The following is a 26,895-nucleotide window of genomic DNA, read 5'->3' on the forward strand; positions in this document are numbered from 1 at the left end:
AAGGCGGGGGGGCGGGTGGGGCCGGTGATGAAACCAGGGCACTTGTGGGGGCAGCCTGGTGGCATCTCGCCCGCCATTAAGCAGTCGGGGTGAGGGACATGCTCCCATTTCCCTCATTCACTGGCTCCTCCGACTTTCCTTAGGGTCTGCCCTCCTGCCAAGAAGCTGGCCCCCCTTGGTGACAGGACTGCTGGTGGCTGCAGTTCTCCTGGTCAAGGTCGCATAATACCCACTGCTCAAGGTCAGAGGCCCAGGAGGTAGAGGGGAGGGTGGAACCATGCTCCCTGCAACTTCAGCTGACACCCCCGCCCTGTCAGTCCTCGGGCGCCCAGGCAGCCCCTGCCAGCCTCTCTGCTCTAGACTCGGAGCAGTTCTTTCTAAAGCAGACAGCCCAGACAGAACTTCCCCGGCCCCTTCCCTCCTGCCTGCAATGTCTCTGTTCTCCCTGGGAACAAGGGAAGCCACGGTGGGTCAGGTTTGGGAGGAGAACTGCAGGGCAGTGTTCCTGGAATGTGCGGGAAGCAAGCTCGGAGGACTCAGCTAGCTGCTGGGTGACAGCCCCTGGCCAAAGCAGAAGCAGGTCACTCGTTCTTTCTAAAACTACGCAGCGGGAGCCCGCTTGGTGTTAGGCTCTGGCCTGGGCTCTGGGGACACACAGTGAACCCTGGAGTTTGTAATTTAGGGGCCAGGGAGGGCAGATAATACGAAGAGAACAAATACATACCCAATAATGGCAGAGAGCAGGCCATAGAGAGGGTGGGGGAGAGGGGACTGCTGTTTAGGTCACCTGGCCTTGCCTGGAAGAGCCTCTGTGGGGTGGGGGGGATGTGGGATGAGGCCTGAATGATGAGGACCAAATGGCCACACCAAGCCCCAGGGGACGAGATTCCAGGCAGGGCAGAGCAAGAGAGAGGCCCTGAGGTGGGACTGGCTCCTGTGCTTCTGGGAAAGAAAGGAAGCCAGTGTGCTCAGAGGCTGGTATACAAGCATGGGTACACGATGGGCTTCCATGGGAAGGCCCTGGGGGAGCCCCCAGCTGAGGTCACGCAGGGACGTGCCGTGGTCTGACACGAGTGATCAGGTGGCACATTAACTGCCGGGCAGGAGCACAGAAACAAGAGCAGGTGCGGCCAGTGAGGGGGTCACTCAGGGGTCCAAGCAGGACATCTCAGTGGCAGGGTGGAGATGGGGCAAAACGGACAGATTCAAGATACCTTTAAGGGTATACCTGACCTCCAAGGTTTACGGATAGATGGTGGGAGATGGAGGGTGAAGAAAATGGAGAGGTGAAGGATGAGTCTGAGGATCGGGGCCTGAGCTGCCCAATGAAGGACGGAGCCACTTACGGAGAAGTGAGCAGGCTAGAGTCATTCTGCACCCGCATGCCCCACCTTCACCCACCCTGTGCCCTCCCAGGTCCAGCTGAGGGTCAGGAATTCCCACAGGGGCCCTCCTCAGACTCCGCCCACCATGGGTGCCTCTGTGCTCCACCCTGGCCAGCGAATTCCCTCTATCCCTCCCTCCGGGCACGTCTGCTTCATCTCCTCCACCAGACCCGCCTTTCCCCTGCCGCATCCCTTCTTCCCAACCCAACACACACCTGTTCTTCCAGGTCCGCCTCTTCTAGGAAGCCTGCAGAAGCTGGCCACAGGGCCTGAGCCTGCTCTGACGGCCTACTGGACACGGATGGGCCTGTCTCCTCAGTAGACCTGGGGCCATGCCTCCCTGTCCCGACAGCCCCAGCCCCTGCTTGGCCATGATGGTGCCGGCACTACGACCTGCCCAGGTTAGACCTCCGGAGGCACAGGTCCACTCACCGGTCCACGGCTCCCAGACTCGCAGGACGCCCCCACTCCTTCCCTCCCCCTCCCTCTCCTTCTCACCGCCCTCTTCTGCCTCCCCACTTCCTCTCACCGCAGAACTGTCCCGTGGAGGTGCCACTATCTGTGGCCACGGGTGGGGGGGGGTGTCGGGAGCCTGCTCGGGAAGGCGCCGCAGGCCTGATGGTGGTCGAGCTATAGGACCAAACCCTCAGATGCTCGGACCTCCACCTCCACCTCCGATGGGCGGCGAAGAGGCTCTGCCTGGAGTTCCCTGTCCCAAGTCCACATGCCTCCAGCCTGGGGCCATCTCCATCTGGGCTGACCAGGTCCTGCACCCAGGCCACCGGAAGGGTACCGCCAGGCAGAAAGCATGGATGAGAAAAAAGGACCGGGCTGGTCGTTACTAAAACGCAGTGACCAGTGTGGGTGTGACCTTTTGTTCTAAAGCCTGCTGGTTTCTTACAGCCTCCCCACTTGGATCCAGTGTATAATAAACTCCTAATTCCTTAGGAGGCTGACAAACACAGGGGAACCCACTCATTCTTGTTGGGGATGGGCCCTAGAGGTACAGCCAGCAAGAGGTGGTAAAGGGTGGGATCCCCGTTAAAAAGGAAAGTGGGGGGGGCTTCCCTGGTGGCGCAGTGGTTGAGAGTCCACCTGCCGATGATGCAGGGGACACGGGTTCGTGCCCTGGTCCGGGAAGATCCCACATGCCGCGGAGCGGCTAGGCGCGTGAGCCATGGCCGCTGAGTCTGCGCATCCGGAGCCTGTGCTCCGCAACGGGAGAGACCACAATAGTGAGAGGCCCGCGTACCGCAAAAAAAAAAAAAAAAAAAAAAAAAGGAAAGGGGGGATGAGAACTGACAGGGAACCAGAATCTCTATGCCACATTGTTCAGCAAAAAAGAAAACACTGCAAATGGTAGAATGCCACTGGGGCGGGGAGAAAGGGGGGATAAGTCTAGACATAAGACATGTCCCTGGAGAAGTTTCAAGAGAGGGTGAGCATTGACTGGGTCCAGAGAGGGGACCTGGGTGACCAGGCCAGGAGCAGGGAAGACACAGTCCACCACCTAGTGCCTTGGACACTGTCAGTACTGAGCCACTTCAAGGACTGTGCGTTCACAACTACTTTCAAGAGCGTAGACTTTGGAGTCAGACCAACTCCTGCTCCAGTCTGTCCCCACCCACAGGCTGTGGCCTTAGGGGGGTCATTTACCTCCTCCAACCTCAGTTTCCTCATCTGAAAAGAATGGGATGATAAGGAGGTGCCTGCCTCCCTGAGATTACCCCAGGATGAAGCACCGGGGCAGATGCTTCATAGATGGTAGCCATGGGAATGAATAAATCCCTACTGTGGGAGGTACTGGACTTGTCAAATTCAGCTCTTTTTCTTTTTCTTTTTAAAAAATTTATTTATTTATTTTTGGCTGCGTTAGGTCTTCGTTGCTGCTTGCGGGCTTTCTCTAGTTGTGGCGAACGGGGGCTACTCTTTGTTGCGGTGCACAGGCTTCTTATTGAGGTGGCTTCTTTTGCTGTGGAGCACGGGCTGTAGGTGTGCGGGCTCAGTAGTTGTGGCACGCGGGCTCAGTAGTTGTGGCTCGCGGACTCCAGAGCGCAGGCTCAGTAGTTGTGGTGCACGGGCTTAGTTGCTCCGCGGCGTGTGGGATGTTCCTGGACCAGCTTTCGAACCCATGTCCTATGCATTGGCAGGCAGATTCTTAACCGCTGCGCCACCAGAGAAGTCCCAAATTCAGCTCCTAAACAAATAAATCCAGCTGTACCGATGGGAGACGCACTGTTTGAAGGACAGCTTTGTCAGGATCTGCCTGTTCCTCACCTATGAATCCCCCTCTCCCTTCCCCGGGCCTCTCGCTTCTACCTGCAGCTTGAGCTTCACCTCCATCTGCACGATCCATCCATCCCAACCTGCCCTCCACAGCTGCCTAACCACCAGCCTAGAGCTGGAGTCCTGCCTGACCGGAAAGGCCTTGCGGCTCCCTGGCCCTGCATCCCATAGTTGTCCTGGAAGGACTACCCCGCCCCCACTGCCTGCAGCCATACCAGGATACCCAGACCCTCCTGCCTGCCCGTACCACCTTCTGACTCTGGACAGGCCCAAATCAGGCTGGAGGAGACCGGGGGGTTATCCCTATACATCCACGTCCACGGAGCAGTGAGAGTTCACAGGTGCCGGCATAACAACCACGACCCCCGGGTTTCCAAGAGACACCCAACCTTTAACTGAGAGCCCATGATTATCATGGTCAGCCTACCCTGCTTTCCAGGGACGGGCCAACAGATACTCTGAGAATTACTCTTGATTGGCTCTTTCAAACAGAAAAGAGAAAGAGAGAGAGAAAAGAGAGAAAAATAATCTGGTCTGTCCCACATTAAGTATCCTGCTAGTACAGATGTCTGGCGTCACCAGAGCACCCCAAAAAAAATTCCAGGCAGTTGACTGACTTACTGAATAAGCTTCCTTTATCGGGAACACAGGAACTAAGGCGGGCAGTGAGCTGTGGGCCGTTTCCCATCTGTGCAGCTGGGGGTGGACCAGGGGTGGGGGCACTGCCCTGAGCAGCATGGCGGGTTCAAACCAGCTCCCGAACTCCAACACTCACTAACTCAACACTCTGCAGCCCTGGGCAAGTTCTCACATCCGGGCCTCAGTTTCCTCACCTGTAAAATCAGGACCAATAGCAGTACCTGTCTCATGGGGTGGGCCTGATGACTGAGTTAATATCTGCAAACTGGGCTTCCTGGTGGCGCAGTGGTTAAGAATCTTCCTGCCAATGCAGGGGACACGGGTTCAAGCCCTGGTCCGGGAAGATCCCACATGCCACGGAACAACTAAGCCCGTGCGTCTCAACTGCTGAGCCTGCGCTCTAGAACCCGCGAGCCACAACTACTGAGGCCCACGTGCCACAACTACTGAAGCCCGCGTGCCTAGAGTCCGTGCTCCGCAACAAGAGAAGCCACCGCAATGAGAAGCCTGCGCACCGAAACAAAGAGTAGCCCCCGCTCACCGCAACTAGAGAAAGCCCGTGCACAGCAACGAAGACCCAACACAGCCAAAAATAAATAAATACATTTATTTAAAAAATATATATATCTACAAGCTGCTTAGAACAGGGTCTGGCCCACGGAAGGCCTACATGTTTTAGGAGTTATGAAGAGACAGGGTATCACGTAGTGAGAAAGTAACAACGGCTCCCTTTTCATCTCCAAGCCTTCTTGTTTCTCTAGCAGAAAGCTTCTGGTTGGTGATACTAAATCTTAAAACACCTCCTTCTGTAGCATAGAGAGAGGACCCAGGCTCAGAGCTCTGGCGGGCAACTGTATAAGGGTGGAATGTTACAACCCTGTTTTATTTGCATTATATTTGTTTTTATGATCATCTTCAGCGTGGATGAGTGCTACTGATTTTCCATTTGAGTCTGTTATTTTAAATTTTTTCCTTTTAAAAGTAACAAGTAAAAAAGAATGAGTTGATTTAAAGAAAAATGTTGACTGGTGGACATAACAAAACGTATAAATAATAAAGGAGGTTATCCGGAAGCAGACCTGCAGGAGGTTGTCCACTATCCTCCTGCCTCCCCTCCCGCCCCCACAGTGTGGCCAGCCCAGGACACTTCTGGAGGGCAGCACTCGGCCTCTCTATGGCCAATGTCCAAAGATTCCCCCTCCCAGCCCCTCCACAGAAATACACTATATTTCAAACATGCCCTGCACCCTTCTCGGCTACCTATCAGAGGAGTTCAGGACACCACAGAAAACTAATGTTGCAGTTTGCTGCACAAAGTTCATTTTACTATCAGTCCAACTAAAAGAGTCTGGAGAAAACCCCAGCTGAAACAAAGCCATGCACTGCATTCTGGAGCCAATGGAGATGACTGGGGACTCACACATCATCCACACACAACTGCCTGTCAGCTCAGAGCCTTTGTTGAATTTGGCCAGTCCCACTGCTGGCAGTAATGGATGAAACATCTGAGTAAAGACTGGGTAGTTCATGCCTGGCTGGGTGTATGATTGGGACACTGAAAGCCCCCTTTGTCAAGAAGTTCTATTCTTTAGAGCCAGCTCTGCACGCTGTCACCAGGAGGCAGCACTCTTGGGCTCCTCAACACCCCTTGAAGCCTTTCTCAAGCAGCTTCTGAAGTAGAGAGGAATTCAGAACCTCCTGTTCCTCCAGCTTCTCCTTCTCCTCTGAAATAGCTGCACTCCTCCTCAGACCAGCCTTGGGGAAGTGGTCAAGCAGTATTTATGTTTCCTCTGGCTTTAGATGGAGCCCCAAGCAAAACACCGGGCGTTCAGAGAAAACTAGAACTTTCTACACTAGATTTGTTTTAGGATCCCATGAGGGAAGGGATCATGTAGCCCCATGCTTAGCACAAGGGCCACCCTGGATCAGTGGTTCTCAAATTGGTAGGTCTGGAAGTGGGCCTGAGGATTTACATTTCTCACTAGTTCCCAGGTGATTCTGATGCTGCTGCCCCTGGCACCACATGTGAGAATCTTTGCACTGGATAAAGGTTATGAATGAAAGAAAAGAAAAGAAAGACGGAGGGAGGGAGGGAGGGAGAAAGGAAGAGAAGGAAGGAAAGAAAGGAAGGAAGGGAGGGAGGGAGAGAGAGAGAGAAAGAGAAAGGAGGGAAGGAAGGAAGGAAGGAAAGAAGGGAAGGAGGGAGGGAGGGAGGAAGAAAAATGGCCTAGACCAACCTCCTCGTGTTAAACAGGATAAGAAGGTGGCGTCACCCACCAGTTTGCTCTGGACAAAGGTGGGAGGGGAGCACAGGTATATCCAAGTTCAATCCTGGTAGGCTTGGCCAGCCTCTTCCCGAGAAGGCTCTACTTGCTGGCAAAGAAGTCTGTGCTTTCCGGAACCCAGCGAGCTGCTCCCCTCTCCACTGAAGAGAAGCCTCCCTTCAGCCCTTCCCAGTCTTTTCATTTGTCCTGGGACTCAACAGGAGCACCTGCGAGTCTTAAAACCCGACCACTGCTTGCGACGCGTTCCGGCGACCTTTAGAACGCGCGGGTTCATCTCCCCCGAGCTGGAACCGAAGCGCCGAAGCCTTGCTGCGCCTTCACACCTCACAGCAGCAAGCGCTTTGCGCACCGGAGTCGCTGGGAGGCGAGACGGCAAGAATCCTTCGGCCCCCGCCCCAGGCCTGCAGAGCTCCCGACTCAGGTCGCCGGGTCCCCCAGGCAAGCAGGGTCACCAAGGAGGGCAGCGCGTCCAGACTCCAACGTGGGCGCCTCATCCGACGCCTCCCCACCCCCGCCACGGGCCATCTGTTGCCATGGTTACCCGCCGCACTCCCTGCAGCCCGAGCCGGAGGTTCACCTCGGCAGGCAGAGGACCGCTGAGCCCGCTTGAGCTGGGGACTCAGGCAGGACGGGACGCGAACCTCACGCGCCGCATACGTACGCTGTACACTTTCACACGCGAACCGCACACGCCGCGCACTCATCTCACCGCACTCGGCACGTACCACATCCCACCCCACACACACCACATACACACAAAACACACGCCACATGCACGCACACTCCACACGTGTTGCGCACACTGCATGCACCCCACGCTCTACACCACCTCGCTCCACACCCAGCCACACACAGCATAAAAACACGTACAACACATACAGATATACACACACACACACACACACACACACACACACACACACACACACACACACACACACACACACACCCCTACTCGGGACCTGGACGCCGGAGGATACCAGCCCTAAACAGGCGCCCCCCGCTGGCCCTGCGCCGACTTCTACCTCCGAAGGCACAGCCCGCAGCCGGGTAGAACCCTTGCCCGCGCACGCGCAGCAAACTGGTGCGCCCGTTCCTTTTGTGATCGGCGGGCAGCGGATTCCCTGGCCCTCTCTGCAGCTCGACCTTGAAGGTCATTTAAGGGACGGGGCAGCACCGAGGGGCGCGCACCCCCAGGCTGGACGGTCAGCGCGGTGGCCCCGGACCCCCCACTCCTCATCCCGCCCGGAAGCGCCCTGACCCCGCGTCTCCTAGCGACCAAAGCCCAGCGGGCCAGCCCGAGGGTGTCCCGGTCGGACCGCCCGGGGGCGCGCTTCCAGGGAGAGCTTGCCAGGGCCTGAGCCTGGGGGACCCAACCACCACCATCGCAGGAATGCCGCCTCCTAACCCCATCGCACCTCCGGAGGTTGCCCCTCCATCCCACAAGGCAGAAGGAGGCTGAAGGTGGTGAATCTCCCAGGAGGAGAGACCTAGGCCACTCACATAACCCCAGTGCCAAGAAGGCAAGTCGCTAAGACCCGGAATCTTTTCCAACCGGATGAGAATTTACTCTGGTCAATTTTTTGTTTTCCTTTTGGTGATAAATCACTGAAACTTTCAGCTTAAATCTCCAAAGAATTTCAAAAAGTGGAGCGACATAGCTCTAACAAAACTATCCCATTACCATGAATAAATTTTATATGAGCAAGTTTTCTCATAGTCTACACCAATAAAAATGAAAAATGGGGTTGGAATTGATTCTGAACCACATCTCAGATAATAAGTGATATTCATCCAATGACACATGAACCATTTGAAAACATACAGCCCCAACTATCTCGTTAAGAGATGCAGTCCAACAAAAATTTAACTTTTATATGTATATCATAAACATATACCACAATTTTAATACATTTTTGTTGGTTTGAGGAGTTGATTAATTGTATAAATCACTCAACCCAGAGAAACTTTTTTTAATAGAGTCTTAGAGTCACAGGAAATAAAATATTTAAAATTTACATTACATACATGTTTTTGTTGCAGAGACCTATGCTTGAGTGGTTAGTGAATTACTTTCAAACGTAAAAATGTTTTTATCAAAATAAAATTCAGTGGAAGAAGTGAAAGGTGGAGGAGAAAAGAACGAAGAAGAATCTGCCCATGTCTTTGGTATCATGAGGCCACATTGCTGCCTAAATTACATTTCGTTTGATATATTTAAAAGAATTGTCCAAGGAAAACTGGAGGCAGATGCATTTAGAAAAAGAAAGTTTTCTTGCAAAGAGTGCAGAAGAGGCAGACTTTAGAAGGACTGGCTCACCAAATCCAAAAAGCCATCAAGTATTTAAAGGGGAAAAAAAAATCATGAGAGAACTAAGGTCACCAAATTTACATTCATCTGTCCTGGGTGGGTCAGCAGCCACTTTCTCCTGCGATAATGCTAACCCTACAGGTCAGGACACGTGACAGGAAGAGCAAAGGTCGGGGCTAAAATTCTTGTTGTTATCGAATAGAGTCGAAGTTCACAGGAAATAGGCAGGGTTGGATCATTTAGAGACTGTGATTTACGTTTATCTCAAGGTGCAAAGTGGTTTGCTGGGTTGGTTTGGGTTTTTTTGTTTTATTTGGCTGCGTTGAGTCTCTGTTGCTGGGCACGGGCTTTCTCTAGTTGTGGCGAGCAGGGGCTGCTCTTCGTTGAGGTGCGCGGGCTTCAGTAGTTGTGGCCACACGGGGTCAGTAGCTGTGGCTCGTGGGCTCTAGAGCGGAGGCTAAGTAGTTGTGGTGCACGGGCTTAGTTGCTCCGCATCATGTGGGATCTTCCCAGACCAGGGCTCGAACCCGCATCGCCTGCATTGGCAGGCGGATTCTTAACCACTGCACCACCAGGGAATTCCCGGTTGGTTTGTTTTTAGCGGGGGAATGTAACTTGCTCAATAACCTTGGAAGCAGGACAAAATGTCAGATTTTGCTTCTCCAGAGTGAGGAACCATTTTATTTTTGAGTCGAAGTTTACAATACACTGGAAATCACATCGTTTGCAACCTTGTAAACCTCATGATGAAAAACAATAGATATCAACCTGAAAAGGTACCAAAGTTGCATGATTTTTCCAAATTCTTTTAGGAGTTATGTGGGCAAAGCAGCTTGAAGGCCATTGACCTAGTTCAACTCCCTTTTGGACAGACTTGTCCACTGTTACAGAGTGCTGGTAAAATGCAAGGGAAGCTGGGCAAATGACCAAGGAGCACAAGGAAAGACACTCAATGTCACCATCTTCAAGGAAATGCAAATTAAAACCACAGTGAGATGTCACTTCACCACATAAAATGAATATAATTTTTTTCAAAAAAGGAAAATAAGTGTTAATGAGGATATGGAAAAGTTGGAACACTCATATATTGCTGGTGGGAATGTAAAATGGTGCAGCCGCTATGGAAAACAGTTTAGTGGTTCCTCAAGAAGTTAAATATAGAATTACCAAAGGACCCAGCAATTCCACTCCTAGGTATATACCCAAAAGAATTAAAAACAAGTGTTCAAACAAAAACTTGTACACAAATGTTCATAGCAGCATTCTTGACAGTCGCCAAAAGGTGGAAAAAGCTCAAAAGTCCATCAACAGAAGAATGGAAAAATGAAATGTGATGTATCCATACAGTGAAGTAGTATTCAGACATAAAAAGGAGTGAAGCACTGACACACGTTACAACACAGGTGAACCCTGAGAACATGCTAAGTGAAAGAAGCCAGACACAAAAGGTCACATATTGTATGATTCCGTTTATATGAAATGTCCAGAATAGGCACATCCTTGGAGACAGAAAGCAGTTAGTGGTTGCCAGCGGCTGAGGGGAGGGAGAAACAGGGGGTGACTGCTTCATGAATGCAGGTTTCCTTTTGGGGTGATGAAAATGTTCTGGAACTAAATAGCGGTGATGGTTGCATGACACTGTGAATGTACTAAATGCCACTGATTTATACACTTAAGATAGTTTAAATGATATGCTTTATGTTACGTGTATTTTAGGAAAAAAAACAGGTTCTGGGGCCCCACAAAAAAAAAAGCAGGGAGACTGCATAGTGGCCATGTTTCAGGCCATGAAACACGGGGGACCCAGTTTGCTTAGCCCGCTTCCAACAAAGCTGCCCCAGTCCTCTGCTTAGCTGATAAATGCTGCTGCGGGGACCCACAGGGGAGCCAGGAGGAGCAGCTTGGGTTGTCCCCGCTCTGAAGAGGTCAACCCAACTCCCATCAGAACCTGGCTGGAGCCCCAATTCCTCCATAAGAGAAGCTCAGGGAAGGTGGACGAGGACGCTCCAGGGAGCACCTGGAAACTCCTCCTCAAGGCTGCTCTGGGCTCCAGTTGTGGGGTATCAGTCCCAGTGAATTGATTCCTGGTGGCTCAATGTGGAAAATGACATTTTTCAATCATCAGATTCAAGTCATCAGCAGATTGTTTTTCTTTTTTTAAACAGAGCACACCTTAACAGATACCTCCCACCCTCTGGATAAAAAGTTAAGGTTGACGTATTCCACATCTGGAATTAATTAGGGAAGTGGTTCTTTTAACCGGCAGTTCCTTGGGAGAAACTCATTCCGGAGAACAAATGTAAGAGCCAATGTTTTTGGACAAACCACGCCACAGAGAAAACCCCTCTGGAAGTCCAGTGTTTTACATGGAAACTTCTGCTAAACAAACAGGTCAGGGGCAGCGGCACATAATTTGTAAATGTCCAGCCCAGGGAACAGGAAAGACCCAGTGTCTGTCCAGAACAATCATCCCTCCGCAGCTGCACACTCCCTACGGGAGGATCCTCCCAGAAAAGGCTCTGGTTGTTCAGTTCTTACTACGGCTACTCTTAAGACTTTATTAGAAAATTAACGTTTTCCGTTTATGTCATTTTCACCAAAGGTTTGCTTTTCTCATGCGAAACGTGGGTAAATAAATTCTGCAAAGAAATTCAAAGGACCAATAAGCAAGCATAGGGAAGGATGTTCATCCTTTCTAAAGAGCCAACAGCAGAGGGATGCTATTTGGACCTAATCATTGCTTTTTAAGATAAAACACAAAGGCAGGTTCCCACCACCACTCACCCAGATGGGAAGCAACTGTCATCACCCACCTTTTCACTCTTTCTGTGGTTCTGCTCCTCCACCAGTTTTGCCACTAATTATGTATGAGACCCTGTGCAAATCATCACACCTGTGTGCCCAGTTTCCTCTGTTAAAACGGGGTTCTGTGTGGTTTTTGCACTTTATTTATTTTTTATTTTTCAGCTGCATTGGGTCTTCATTGCTGCACGCGGGCTTTCTCTAGTTGCGGCGAGCGGGGGCTACTCTTCGTTGCGGTGCATGAGCTTATTGTGGTGGCTTCTCTTGTTGCGAAGCACGGACTCTAGGCGTGCGGGCTTCAGTAGTTGTGGCACGTGGGCTCTAGAGCACAGGCTCAGTAGTTGTGGCCCACGGCTTAGTTGCTCCGCGGCATGTGGGATCTTCCCAGACCAGGGCTCGAACCCGTGTCCCCTGCATTGGCAGGAGGATTCTTAATCACTGCACCACCAGGGAAGTCCTTTTTGCACTTTAGGGAGTGCAGGTTACATAGACTGAGCAGGGCCTCACTGTCATGTTATTCTGACCACAAAGGCCAATGTGATGCCAAAAGCATTTCCGTTTTTTTTTTATTATTATTTATTTATTTATTTTATTTACTTTTGGCTGCGTTGGGTACGTGGGATCTTTCGTTGAGGCATGCGGGCTCTTCGTTGTGGAAGCGGGCTTCTCTTGAGCTGTGGCATGTGGGTTTTTCTCTTCTCTAGTTGTGGCCCACGAGCTCCAGGGTGCATGGGCTCTGTAGTTGTGGCGCACGGGCTTAGTTTCCCCGCAGCATGTGGGATCTTAGTTGCCTGACCAGGGATCGAACCCGCGTCCCCTGCGTGGTAAGGCGGACTCTTTACCACTGGACCACCAGGGAAGTCCCAGCATTTCTGTATTTTGTATCTTCAACTATATCTTGAAGTTACCAACCAATGCGCGCTCTTTCGTCCACAGAGACAATCCAGCCACCTACTACGTGTGTTTTCTGTGGCGGCTCTAACAAAGTGCCACAGACTGGATGGCTTCAAACAATCCAGACTTCTGGAGGCCAGAAGTCTGACATCCAGGTGTCGGCAGGACCGGGGTCCCTCTGATGGTTCCGGGGGAGAATGTTCCCTTGCCTCTGCCAGTTCCTGGCGGCTGCCAGCACTTTTTGGCTTGTGGCCACTCACTCCAATCTCTGCCTCCATCATCGCATGGGCTTCCCTTCTATCTGTGTCTCTACTCTTCTGTGTCTTATAAAGACACTTGCCATCGGATTTAGGGCCCACTCTGTTCATCCAGGACAATCTCATCTCCAGATCCTTAATTACATCTGCAAATACCCGTTTTCCATAAAAGCTCACATTCGGAGGTACTGAGGGCTAGGACTTAGAACACATCTTTTTGGAGGCTGCCAATCAACCCACTACACCTGCTTACTTTATACATCTAACAACTTTGCCATGGGAGTGATTAGGTATTGTTATCCAGATGGATTCCCAACCCATTAATAGGGATAGAGCTACCCCTGGAACCCAGTGCTCCTAAAACCCCAGCCAGAGGTCAGCTGGAATGTCCAGCAGGAACCTGAAACAGGTGAAGGGGCTGGTTTATTTCATAACATGAAACAAATCCTCTGGGCTTTTTGCCCACAGACCTACCCCATTTGTATGTTCAATAAGCAGGAATAGTCCTCTTTCCCCAAGAGATGGAGACCTCTCCAGCTGTTTTTTTATTTTCCACTTTTGATAGAGACACAGGTAATGGAAATATTTTGCTTTTTTCTCAACTCGACCATGAGAAAGACAACAGCATAAGCACAATAATATACAGCAGTCAACCTCTGGTCTCACTGTCTGGATGACACTGTCCCAGGGTCAGGAGCAGCTCCTATCTGCTCTGCGGCGGCTGACATGCAGGACGGCAGCCCAGTGTGGCCAGATCTCCCTGTTTTTCACAAGAAACTTGACAGTGGATGTTCTTGGGGGGTGAAATCTCCCCATTATTAAATGTTGACAATTAATTCAACATATTTAAAAGCCTGTTTGGTATTTGTACGCCCACGTTCACAGCAGCACCATCTCTAAAGTCAAGGGGTGGAAGCAACCCAAGTGTCCATCGAAGGATGAATGGATAAACAAAATGTGGTCTACCCATACAATGGAATATTATTCATCCATAAAAAGGAAGGAAATTCTGACACCTGCTACAACGTGGATGAACCTTGTGGACATGATGCTCAGTGAAATCAGCCAGTCAAAAAAGGACAAATATTCTGATTGCATTCATGTGAGGGACCTGAAGCCGTCAGATTCACAGAGACAGACAGTAGATGGTGGGTGCCAGGGGCTGGGGGAGATGGATGGGGAGTTAGTGTTTAATGGGCAGAGTTTCAGCTTGGGAGATGAAAACATTCCACAGATGGATGGTGGTGATGGTTGCATAATGACGTGAATGTACTTAATGCCATGGAATCGTCCACTTAAAAGTGGTTAAAAGGTAAATTTAATATTATGTTTAACAATTTACAGTTTAAATGTACAATTGAAAAAATGTTTAAAAGACCCAGCTTGGACCCAGCATGGGCCACACATCACATCTGGATGCCAAATGAAGCCCACTGACTGCCAGTCTGGGGGTTGAGCAAAGTTTCTTGATGGCAGCAAGCCTTATTCCCAGGTGTTTCCCCAGCACCCACCCCACCACCTGTCTGTCCCCTAGTAGGTTTAAAATATGTCATTTGGTGTTTTGGTTTTTCAATGCAATGTTGGTAATATACACAATACAAAGGAACTGTATACACGGAGAATTGTGTGAGCCTTTACACACACACACACACACACACACACACACACCCCTGCACAGAGGGGTGGGTTGGTAAGGAGGTGCATCCAGGGTGCCTAACGCCATCCACTTAGCTCCACGAAGAAGCCCAGACAGGCTACCTGTGATGATCTGGATGGTAAAACCTTTCCCTCGAATTACATAAATACATTTTCTTTCGCAGTGGAATGAGAAAGAATGTTGAGGGATACACAAAGCCAGTGAACTAATTGGGAGGATGTGGAAAGTAACCAAGTCATCCCAAAGTGGCTGTGGGAAAAGGCTTCAGCATTTTCAAGTTTAAATTGCAAAGCCAGCTGGAGGCAGATGGGGGAGGCTTCTCTGTACAGGAAAAGGAACAGGCAAAATGCCCAGTCGGATACATTTTTTTCCAAGATCTTCAGCCTGAAACACAAGGTGCTTAAAAAGTCTGCCTTTGACACCCGAGACCTGGCCAGCCCAGCCTCGAACAAGGACAGCAAAGACTTTGGAGGAGGGAAGTAGGAGGTGTCCCCGTTGTCAGGCAGGCTTCCCTCCCTTCAGTTCTGTAAACACACCTGTGGGGGCAACAAGCAGGGACAAGGACCAACAAACACAATCAACCTACCTCTTGCTCCAAAACTGGGTCCTTTCCATTTATCATGAACCCTCCTAGGCCACCAATCTCTCCTTCTCGCCGTCCTCACCTTCAAAATGCACACATAAGCTCATCACCAACATTCCATCAGCTCTTTAGTGAGAACCTACTATGGCCGTGCACAGCTTTCTAGGCAGAATCCCTGCATCCCCTGCCCGGAACTCCAAACTCCTGACCTCAGCTTGGTGAAACCGGTACTACCCCGACCTCTACTGTGCAACACTGCATTCAGGTAACTTCCAGGAGTCAGTGACATTCCATCGTGGAGGCACAGAGGTTTCAACTCATGCCAACGCAAGACACCACGGGCCACATGGAGCTTTGGGTTAGGAAGGATTCTGAGACCCAGTCTAGGCTCAAAGGGAAACCATGCTGTGGTAAATTGGTGAAGTCATCCCTGGAAATAAGATGGAGAAATGATGGTGCCTCCCAGTTCTGGGTTTATTTTATTCTAAAGCACTTACCAAAATTAAATTTAAACTCCTCATTTTGATACTGTGTGATCAAGGTATACAAGCAAAGGAAGAGTGTGGCTCGACAGTTGAGTTTCGAAACTAACATCAGTAGAAACTCCTGTGTTTTGCTGTAGGTATAAAATTATTTCCTTTCCATGCTTTTCAAATACAAGGTCCTAATTTCTTCAATATACAAAGAGTGGTCGCAAATACAATTTTAAAAAGATGAATGACGTAATAGAAAGGATTTGAATAAAATATTTAGACAATTCTCAAAAAAGAAGTATATTAATGGCCAGCAAATCCAAGAGAAGGTGTTCAGCCTCTCGCTCATAACTAAAGCAACACAAAGCAAAGTGAGATGCTATTGCAGGGGGCGGGGGGTGGGGGGATCTATTTTAAAGTTGAATAAAAGCATTTTCACCTAATGTTGGTGGGCGTGGGCATTGGTGAAAGTTTCTGGAAGAACAATTTGGCTTCATCTATCAAACTTGAAGATTTTATATATCCTTTGACCCACACACTTCACATAAGCCTGCAAAAATACTTTCTATGAGGCGTTTACAGCAGCATTATTTGCAATGTCTAACACTTGAAAACTACCCAAATTCCATCAACAAGACAATGAGTAAATTCGTGGGGTAGACATTCAATGGGATACTACTCAGCAATAAAAGTGAACTATCTGAACCTTGCAGACTAATGCTGAGTGAAATAAGCCAGACAGGGAATTCCCTAGCCGTCCAGTGATTAGGACTTCTCGCTTCCACTGCAGGGGGCACCAGTTCAACCCCTGGTCGGGGGAACTAAGATCCCTGCAAGCCACACACTGCAGCCAAAAAAAAAAAAAGCCAGACAGCAAAGAGGACATCCTGTATGATTCTATTTACATGAAATTCTAAAACAGGCAAACTAATTTATGGTGTTATAAGTTGGAATAGAGGTGACATCTTGGGTCGGGGGAGCCCCAAAGGACACTTTGCCTCAGCATCCTCCACCTGAGTGGTAATTACAAAGATATATACATAATGTGAAAATATGCTGAGCTATTTCCTTAAGATCTGTACTCTTTAGTATATGTAAGCTATATCTCAATTTTACAAGTTATTTTTACTGTGAGCATATGTTACTTTATATGTACAAAAATCACAATATATTAAAAATACTCAAAAAGACAAGCTATAAATATATTTTTACCATGAGCATGTATTACTTGTGTGTGTGTGTGTGTGTGTGTGTGTGTATATATATATATATATATATATATAGAAAACACAGTATATAAAAACACATTTGAAATATTTTATGTATATATTAAATACACAAAATAGAAATATATCTTTTATGGTGAGCACACATTACTTTTATATATATGGACAACACAAGATGTAAGGAAAATATAAGACCAGACTCTTGAAAGAGTAAATCTCCTCGCCCCCCAACCCCCAACGTGCAAACTAGTCCCCTCCTTTGCACCCAGCCTCGGGGGGAATCTGCATCCCTCCCCAGCCCGCCCAACTCCTCTGTCTTGCCTGCCCTCCTGGCACTTGGCCACCTGCTTCAGGGCAAGAGTCATTTCTAAATACTTGCAGTTGAGAAGCTGTGAGATCAAAAGGAATTCTTGCTTGTGTTCAAGAGGCCTCGTCCAGGGGAAGGCCTCGGCCCAGGTGTAACTATCAATACATCTCCAGCCAAACAACTCTGTGTTGCTGGAGATGGAGATAAAGGACTCTGGGGGGTTCCTGGGAGGCTTCCAGAACATCAGAGGAGGTTTCCTGGGATCGACTATAGTGAGAAGGGCAGGAGAGTTTGGGATGAATCCAAGCGAGACCCCACCTGTGTCGAGGGCAAAATGATTCTCCTGGCTGTTGGCTTTACAGCTGCAAAGTCAGTCCCTAGGGGGCAGGGAGGAGGTGCCCACAGCTGCGCCCCAGGGTGGGTGCTGCAGTCCCCCCAGGCACCTGTGTGGACAACCAGGAAGATGGGGTCTGGGTGGTGGGAAGTGTGGAACACTTCCTTTCTCTCAGGCGGTCTCGCTGGTTAGATAATCAGTGGGTCTGCTGATCTGATCAGGCAGGAAATAGGAAAAAGTAAGCAAGCAGACATTCTCTGTGGGGCAGCTCAGCTCTCCTCCCAGGACGGGGCTTCTGGGCTCCCGCTGCCACCAGATGTTGGCTGTTTCTTTCCTAAATGAAACCACCAGTGCCTCCCAGCTCAGGAACAAGCCCCAGGAAGATGAGGACCACTTGGCACTTTGTCATCTGCTGCAACTTTCAGCTGGAAGCTGGATCATCTATATAACCCAGGCCGGAAGAATCTCCTCTTTTCAAAGGAGGGAAGCTGAGACACGGTGAGATTGCACATTCCCAAAGACATACAGGGCTACTGAGGGGGTGACAGGCACCCCCTGCCCATTCCTGCTCCCTGGAAGCCATGGCAACCTAAACAGGAGGCCCCAAATGCTACCTAAAGCTGGATACCAGAGAGACAGACAGAAGGGGGAGCTGAGACGTAGAAAAGTGACCAGTCCCGATCTAAGAGAAACTCAAAATGCCATCTGCCAGAGCTGTCTCATGTGTTTTGACTCAAGTTTAAAAAACATGGTGGCTGGGACTTCCCTGGTGGTACAGTTGTTAAGAATCCTCCTGCCAATGCAGGGGACACAGGTTCAAGCCCTGGTCCGGGGAGATCCCACATGCCGCGAAGCAACTAAGCCCATGCGCCACAACTACTGAAGCCCGCGCATCTAGAGCCCGTGCTCCGCAACAAGAGAAGCCACTGCAATGAGAAGCCCGCGCACAGCAACGAAGAGTAGCCCCCACTTGCGCAACTAGAGAAAGCCCACACACAGCAACGAAGACCCAACGCAGCCAAAAATTAAATAAGTAAATAAATAAAAAGAGAAGACAATAAAAAAGTAATAATAAAATAAATTTAAAAAAAATAAAAAACATGGTGGATATTTCCAGCACCAGGCTGACCAACCCTTCTATTTGTGCAGGATTCTCCCAGTTCTAGCACTGAAAGGCCCTCACACAAGCTGTGTTAGTTTCCTAGGGCTGCCGTAACAAATTACCACAATCTGGAGGGCTTAAGACAACAGAAACCCATTGTTCTGGAGGCCAGAGATCTGAAATCAAGGTTGGCAGGTTGTTTTTTTCTGGAGGCTGAGAGGGAGTCCATCCTTGCCTCTTCCAGCTTCTGGGTTTACCAACAATCCTTGGCTTGTAGACACATCACTCCAATCTCTGCATCGCTGGCACACAGCTTTCTCCCTGTGTCTGTGTCCCAAATCCCCCTCTCCTTCCTCATATGAGGACATCTGACATTGGATTTAGGGCCCAGCTCAAATCCAGGGTGATCTCATCTCGAGATCTTTGACTTAACCACATATTCAAAGACCCTTGTTCCAAATAAGGCCACATTCACAGGTCCCCCAGGATTAAGACTTGGACACATCAGGGACACGATTCAACCCACTACCCTGGAAACTCCTCCATCTCAGAGAAACTAGCACAGTGGACACCCATCCCCCTCCTGCCGCTTCTACTATCGATGCTGCCTGCGTGTCCAGCCCCAGAGCAGACATTTTCAGGTGGCAGAGAAGATGGGAAGGGCCCTGCTCCAGCCCTGTGCTCATTTCAGAGTGGACACCCTGCCACCGACCCTGGGCAAGGCCTGGGCAGAAATCCCTCCAACTCTGGGTGTGGGGAGAGGTGGCAGAAAGCCCCCTTGCCTGCCGGGGAGCATGTGGTAGCCCCACTTGTTGGTGTGGAAGACCCCGTGGCTCCCATATCTGGGGCCTCTCCTCCAGCTCTATTCTACTCTCTGACATTTTACTATATTCTGCTCTGTGCCTTCACCTTGGCAAGTTATTTTTGGAGCAGGCATACAATGATGTAATAATGAGATGTCGTAATGACATCTAACATTCACTGAGGCCCAAGTGACTCTCAGTCCTGACGTCACCCCAAGCGGCATCTACTGCTAAATTCCTCCCAACTCGGGGCGAATTCTGAACCTGAATCCAGGTGTGCCGGCCTCTGGAGGCCCAGGCCTCATCCCAGCCTTCAAGTGAGCACTAGCTCATTTCCTACAAGCAATTCCCACTCTCGTAGCTCTGAGGGCTGAACCCTGCCGGCCAGCTAGGTGGTTTAGCCTTTCCAAAAGTGTTCAGAGGGCATCTGTCAGAGAAGCCACCTGCCCCGGCCCTGGGCAGGTTTTCATGAAACAAGAGTCACTGAACTTTGAACCAATCACAGTGTCGTGGACTGAATGCCTGTGTCCCCACCAAAGTTCATATGTGGAAATCCTAACCCCTAATGTGATGGTATTAGGAGCAGGGGGCCTTGGGAGGTGATATTGTCATGAGGGTGGAGCCCCCATGAACAAGGTTAGTGTGCTCATATAAAAGACCTGAGAGCCCTCTCTCACCCGCTTTCCACCATGTGAGGATGCAACAGGAAGTCTGCAGATTGGAACCCCGAATAGGTCCCTCGCCAGAACCCTGGAACCCCAATCTTGGACTCCAGCCTCCAGAACGGTGAGAAATAAATGTCTGTTTTTTTATAAGCCACCCAGTCTATGGTGTTCTGTTCTAGCAGCCTGAGTGGACTAACGCAGCCACTTAGCTAAATGCGTCTCCCAGCTGCCTCATTGATCCAGGCCTTACTTCACCATCTCCCGCGGCCTGTAAGAGAGAAACCTGCAGAACAATCAACACCACACAGCACCCAAAGAGGCTGAATCAGGAGCCCGCCAGGGAGAGGAGCCACCAGGGGGAGGGGCCCAGACCCACTCCCGGCTGGGCATCCAGTGTCTGGAGACAGCACCGAGCAAGCAGCACCCCACCCTCCATGGGAGTTGCCATCCAGGCTGGGTAAGCCCCTAAGTCCAGAATGGCAAACAGGAGTGAGAGAGAAAGCAGGCGCATGCAGGAGCCTGTCGGGGGGAATCCACCCAGGGTTACCTGACTTTTACAGTTTTTCAAGAGATGACTAGCTCCAATTAAAAAGAACATGTGTACGTTAGGGAGATCAAATCAAAACCACGATGAGACACCACTTCACAACCACTAGGATGGCTAGAATTTAAAAAACGGAAAATAAGAAGCGTTGAGCATGTGGAGAAATTGGAAGCTGTGCGTTGCTGGTGGGGATGTAAAATGGTGCAGCCACTGCGCTCCTCCAAAATGTAAACAGAGGGGGCTTCCCTGGTGGCGCAGTGGTTGAGAGTCCGCCTGCCAATGCAGGGGACACGGGTTCGTGCCCCGGTCCGGGAAGATCCCACGTACCGCGGAGCGGCTGGGCCCGTGAGCCATGGCCGCTGAGCCTGCGCGTCCGGAGCCTGTGCTCCACAACGGGAGAGGCCACAACAGTGAGAGGCCCTCATACTAAAAAAAAAAAAAAAAAAAAGGTAAACAGAGAATTCCACAAAATCCCTCAATTCCACTCCTGGGTGTATACCCCAGAAAATGGAAAATGGGTGTTCAAAGAAAAACTTGCACACAGCGGCTCACAACAGCATTATTTGTAACAGCTAAAAAGCGACAACAACCCAAAGGTCTTATCAGTGGATGAGTGGATAAGCAGCATGTGGCACATCCAGGTGGTGGAATATTACTCACCGAAGCAGACACACCACACGCCAAACGTGAACCCTGAAAACATGGTGCTCAGCGAAAGAAGCCAGACACAAAAGGCCACATACTGTATGATTCCATTTATATGAAATTCCAGAAGAGGCAACTCCATAGAGAGAGAAAGTAGGTTAGTGGTTTCCAGGGGCTGGGTGGTCGGGGGTGGGGGAGGATGGAGAGTGACCACCGACGCGTTCAGAGTTTCTTTGGGGGATGGTGGAAATGCTCTAAACTGACTGTGATGATGGTTGTACAACCTTATTAATATACTAAAAACCATTGAATCGTATACTTTAAAATGGTGAATTTTATCTTGGTGAATTATGTATACATTTTTTAAAGTGTGCAAGCAAAATAAAGGAGATCTATGGACCACGTTCCACCTGAGAACAGCAATTTTCAGCCCGCAACCTGAGCAGAAGCCCTCCGCCTCGGCACTTGGTCTCCATGCCAACTGGATTCACTTTTTGCTGTTCCTGCTCTAAGACAAAAATGTGAGCTAGAATTCTCTGATAAATATGGTGCTACTGGTTGTGGGCAGTGGCCAATCTTTTTGGACAGCCCTTAGTATCAAGAGCAACAGAAATTATTATACCCTTTGATCCCAAGATTCCCTCCAAGAAAACATACCATAAGGAAATAATTCCAATTACAAAATGTTTTCTATTCAAAAATGCTTATCCAGCATTATTTATTCAATGTTAAAACAACTGGAAATAATCTAACCAGCCAACAATTTGCAGAGGTTGAATAGATCACAATGTGTCAGCAGGGAGGAATCTGGCCTCCATCGCTTACACTGTGTCATGTGGGCAAGTGTGGTGGGCAGAATAACAGTTCCCGGAGATGTCCACACCTGAAAGCCCAGAGCCTGTGAATATGCTGCCTTACAAGGCAAAAGTGATTGTGCAGACGTGATAAAGGTAAGGGCCTTGAGATAGGAGATGATCCCAGATTATCCGGGCAGGCCCATGTAATCACAGCTGTCCTTATAAGTGAACAAAGAAGGCCGGAGGGTGGGAGTCAGAGGAGGAGATGTGAGGGGGGAAGCAGGGGTCAGAGGAAGCAACAGACAATGCTGCACCGCTGGCCCAGAAGATACAGGAAGGGGTCACAAGCCAAAGTAGGAAATCTAAAGTTGCTAAAGTGGGAATAATAATTTTACCTGGGCTTCCCTGGTGGTGCAGTGGTTGAGAATCTGCCTGCCAATGCAGGGGGCACGGGTTCGAGCCCTGGTCTGGGAAGATCCCACATGCCGCTGAGCGACTAGGCCCGTGAGCCACAACTACTGAGCCTGCGCGTCTGGTGCCTGTGCTCCGCAACAAGAGAGGCCACAACAGTGAGAGGCCCACGCGCCACAATGAAGAGTGGCCCCCGCTTGCCACAACTGGAGAAAGCCCTCGCACAGAAAAGAAGACCCAACACAGCCAAAAATAAAAAAAAATTAAAAAAATAATAATAATTTTACCTGCTTCTTGGACTAGTGTGAGACAAGAATTAAACACTAGTGTGAGACAAGAATTAAACACGATCATCTCTATAAACTCTTGTCACAGTCCCTGGCATGTAAGTGCTCAATAATGACAATTATCCAGGGACAACTGTGCCATCATGTAAAGTTACATTTGCAGAGAACTTTCTTTTTATGGGAAAATGCTCCTGGTGTAACGTTAAGTGAAGAAAGGATAAAGATTATAAACCATATAAAATAGTAAGGAAGAAGCAATTATATAAGTATATTAATATTGCCCTTTTTCTAGGTGATCTTTATTCTATCTAAATGTTCATGTATTTTCTATGGAATATGTTTTACTTTCATAATCAGGAAAAATGTGGGGAATTTCCTGGTGGTCCAGAGGTTAGAACTCGGTGCATTCACTGACAAGGGCGTGGGTTCGATCCCTGGTCAGGGAACTAAGATCCCACATGCCGCATGGCTCAGCCAGTAAATAAATAAAGATAGATGTTTTTAAAAAATAAATAAATAAAAATTTTAAAAAGAAAACTGTGTTTGTTTTTCAAATGGGGCCCCTGGAACAAAGTTTTCTTCACTCCTTTCGGAGTCTCTGTTAATGGCCAAGGCTGACTGCACGCAGCCAACCCACGCTTGAGCTTGTATCCCTCCCTACATCCTCACCATTTGTCCTTAAATGTTTCTGTAGTATCAATTTTTAAAACTGTTGGGTCGGGGCTTCTCTGGTGGCGCAGTGGTTGAGAGTCCGCCTGCCGATGCAGGGGACACGGGTTCGGGCCCCGGTCCGGGAGGATCTCGCGTGCCGCGGAGCGGCTGGGCCCGTGAGCCATGGCCGCTGGGCCTGCGCGTCCGGAGCCTGTGCTCCGCAGTGGGAGAGGCCACAGCAGTGAGAGGCCCGCGTACCACAAAAAAAAGAAAAAAAACTGTTGGGTCGGCACTTGTTTGGTGGTGCAGTGGTTAAGAATCCACCTGCCAATGCAGAGGACACGGGTTCGAGCCCTGGTCCGGAAAGATCCCACATGCCGCAGAGCAGCTAAACCCGTGAGCCACTCGGCCCAGGTAGCCGTGCTCGGCAACAAAGACAAGCCACCGTGATGAGAAGCGCGCGCACTGCAACGAAGACCAGCCCCTGCTCGTCGCAACTAGAGAAAACCTATGCGCAGCAATGCAGACCCAACGCAGCCGAAAATAAATAAATAAATAAATTTATTTAGGAAAAAAAAAACTGTTGGGTCTTCCCTGGTGGTCCAGTGGTTAAGACTCTGCGCTTCCAATGCAGTGGGCACAGTGCGCATGCCGCATATCCTGCATGCCGCATAGTGGGCCCGAAAAAAAAAATTGTTGACAATCTGATGGGTGAAAATAGATGCTGTAATTGATATTTTAATTTGCATTTATTTGATTATTACTAGGATGGGATCATCTTTTCCAAGTATTTCTTTACCATCTTAACTTTTTTTCTTAACTTTTCTTCTGCAAATTGCCTCTTTATTTGTCTCTTTGCCCATTTTTTTCTTGGAGTCTCTCTGTTTTTGTTTTTGTTTTTTTGGCCACACTGCACAACTTGTGGGATCTTATTTCCCTGACCAGGGATTGAACCTGGGCCCTTGGCAGTGAGAACACACAGTCCTAACCACTGGACCACCAGGGAATCCCCAGGACCTCTTTTTTTTATTTCTGTTTTTAAATTGAAGTACAGTTGGTTTACAGTGTTTCAGGTGTACAGCAAAGTAATTAAGTTATACATAAAAATATATATCTATTCTTTTTCAGATTCTTTTCCATTATAAGTTACTACAGGATATTGAATATAGTCCCCTGTGCTATACAGTAGGTCCTCGTTTTTTATCTATTTTACATATTATAGTGTATATCTGTTTTTATTTCTATAAAGAATAAAGCATGGATGTTAACATCCTGTCCACTTATAATTTCATTTTTCTCACTACCTTTTTATGATAAAAAATGTCAAACATACAGCAAAGTTGAAGGAAGAGCTCATGAACACCTGGGTACTCTCCACTTAATTCTCAGCATTTTGCCACATTTGTTTTACCAATTTGTTTTTGCCGATTCATATGAAAAGAAGTAGGTGTTGATGGCATTTCCCCACTAAACACCTCAATATACATTGCCTGAGAACCAGGCCCGCCTCCTACCTAGCTGCAAAATCACTATCACACCTGAGAAAATGAAAAATAATACTCCATCTCATCTAATATTCAATCAAGATTCAAATTTTCCCACTGCTGCGGCCTCTCCCGCTGCGGAGCACAGGCTCCGGACGCGCAGGCTCAGCGGCCATGGCTCACGGGCCCAGCCGCTCAGCGGCACGTGGGATCCTCCCGGACCGGGGCACGAACCCGCGTCCCCCGCATCGGCAGGCAGACTCCCAACCACTGCACCACCAGGGAAGCCCCAAAATTTCTTTTTCAAAGCAAGACCCAACCAAGCTTCAGCACTGCATTTGCTTTTTTCTTTTTTTTTTTGACTGCACCACCAGGCCTGCAAGATCATAATTCCCTGACCAGGGATTGAACACACGCCCCAGCAGTGAAAGCCCCAAGTCCCAAACACTGGACCAACAAGGAATTCCCGCATTTGCTTTTTAATGCATCTTTATAGTTACTCATCTTTTTTATTTTAATGACATTTGTATTATGCTTAGAAAGGACTTTCCATGAGTAAACAAATTTATCTTTCCTATATTTTCTTCTGTCATAGCCTTACTTTTTAAAAAAATTTAAGCTTTTATCGATCTGATATTTTTAAAATTTTTGTGTCAGTGTAAAGTGTACAACTTTATTATTTTTTTTCCTAAAAGATTACCAATTAGTCTGACACCTCTCATTGCCTAACCATCCCTCCACACTGATTCAAATGTCACTACCATCAGTGGCTCAAAGTCCTCTGTATGAGTTTCCCGGGGCTGCTATAACAAAGTACAGCAAACCACATGGCTTAAAACTTACAGAAATTTATCCTCTCACGGCTCCAGACACCAGAAGTCTGAAATCAAGGTGTCGGCAGGGGCACATTCCCTCTGAAGGCTCTAGAAGAGGACTCTTCATTGCCTCTTCCAGCTTCTGGTGGTTGCCAGCCTCTCTCAAAGTTGATATCTTGCATAATTATAGCACAATATCACAACCAGGAAATAGACATTGGTACAATCCACAAACCTTATTCAGATTTCTCCAGTTTCACTAGTTTCTGCTTTGGGGGATATAGCTTAAATACAATAAAATACACTCATTTTAAACAGTTCTACCCGTTTTGATAAATGTATATAGTTGTGCAACCACCACCATAATTAAGTTTTAGGATACAGAAGATGATGGAAGAAAAGACCAGAGTGGAGGGTCCCCAGACTTTCTGGGGTTTTTTTTATTTGTCTGCGCCGGGTCTTAGTTGCGGCACACGGGATCCCCGTTGCCATGTGCGGGATCTTTCAGTTGCGGCATGAGGGATCTACTTCCCTGCATTGGGAGCGCAGAGTCTTAACCACTGGACCACTAGGGAAGTCCCTCTCCAGGCTTCCTTACAAATACCTTTTCTATTTGTTCATTATGTAAGCAATACACATTCCTTGAGCAGACACGATTTTAAAAAATAAGCAAAAATTAGACAAATGTATTTCCAGCCTTTTGTGGACATAGTTAACAAATATGGAATCATTTTGTGTATATAGCTTTATAGTCTGCTTTTTTAAAAACTTAACACGTCTGTCTGCCCAGGACAAGAAAAAAAAAAATTCTACAGCACTTTTTATGACCATAAGGCATTCTGTTGTATGGCTGTCCCATGAGAGAGGCAGAGGAAATCCTAGGACAGTGAAGAAAGACTTTAGGACCACATCCCCAGTCCAGTTTGGGGAGCATCCTGCCAAATATCCCATGTGCCTTCTGCAGACAGCCCCCACCCCTGGCTCAGGCAGCCACTGATCTGCTTCCTGTGTCTGTAAGTTTTGCCTTTTCTAGAATTTCATAGAAAAGAAAGCATATATATGTAGTCCTTTGTGTCTGGCTTCTTTCACTGAGCGTAAGACGTTGAGACGTGTCCGTGTTGTTTCTTCCATCAGTAATCCCTTCCTTTTAGTTGCCGAGCAGCCGTCCCTAGGATGGTTGTACCAAAACGTGTTTATTCATTTACCAGCTGACGGGCATTTGGCTATTCCGAATGAAGCTGCTTGAGCATTC

At 48.8% G+C, this 26,895-nt stretch overlaps 1 protein-coding gene across 1 annotated transcript in view; it reads left to right on the forward strand.

Annotated features, from left to right (window-relative positions):
- Window positions 1–26,895, forward strand: part of ENPP7 (ectonucleotide pyrophosphatase/phosphodiesterase 7) — a 44,604-nt gene that overhangs the window by 4,943 nt on the left and 12,766 nt on the right. The gene's annotated exons all lie outside the window — the stretch shown is intronic.

This window comes from Delphinus delphis, chromosome 19 (assembly GCF_949987515.2).
Source record: "Delphinus delphis chromosome 19, mDelDel1.2, whole genome shotgun sequence".
NCBI classification, from domain to species: domain Eukaryota; kingdom Metazoa; phylum Chordata; class Mammalia; order Artiodactyla; family Delphinidae; genus Delphinus; species Delphinus delphis.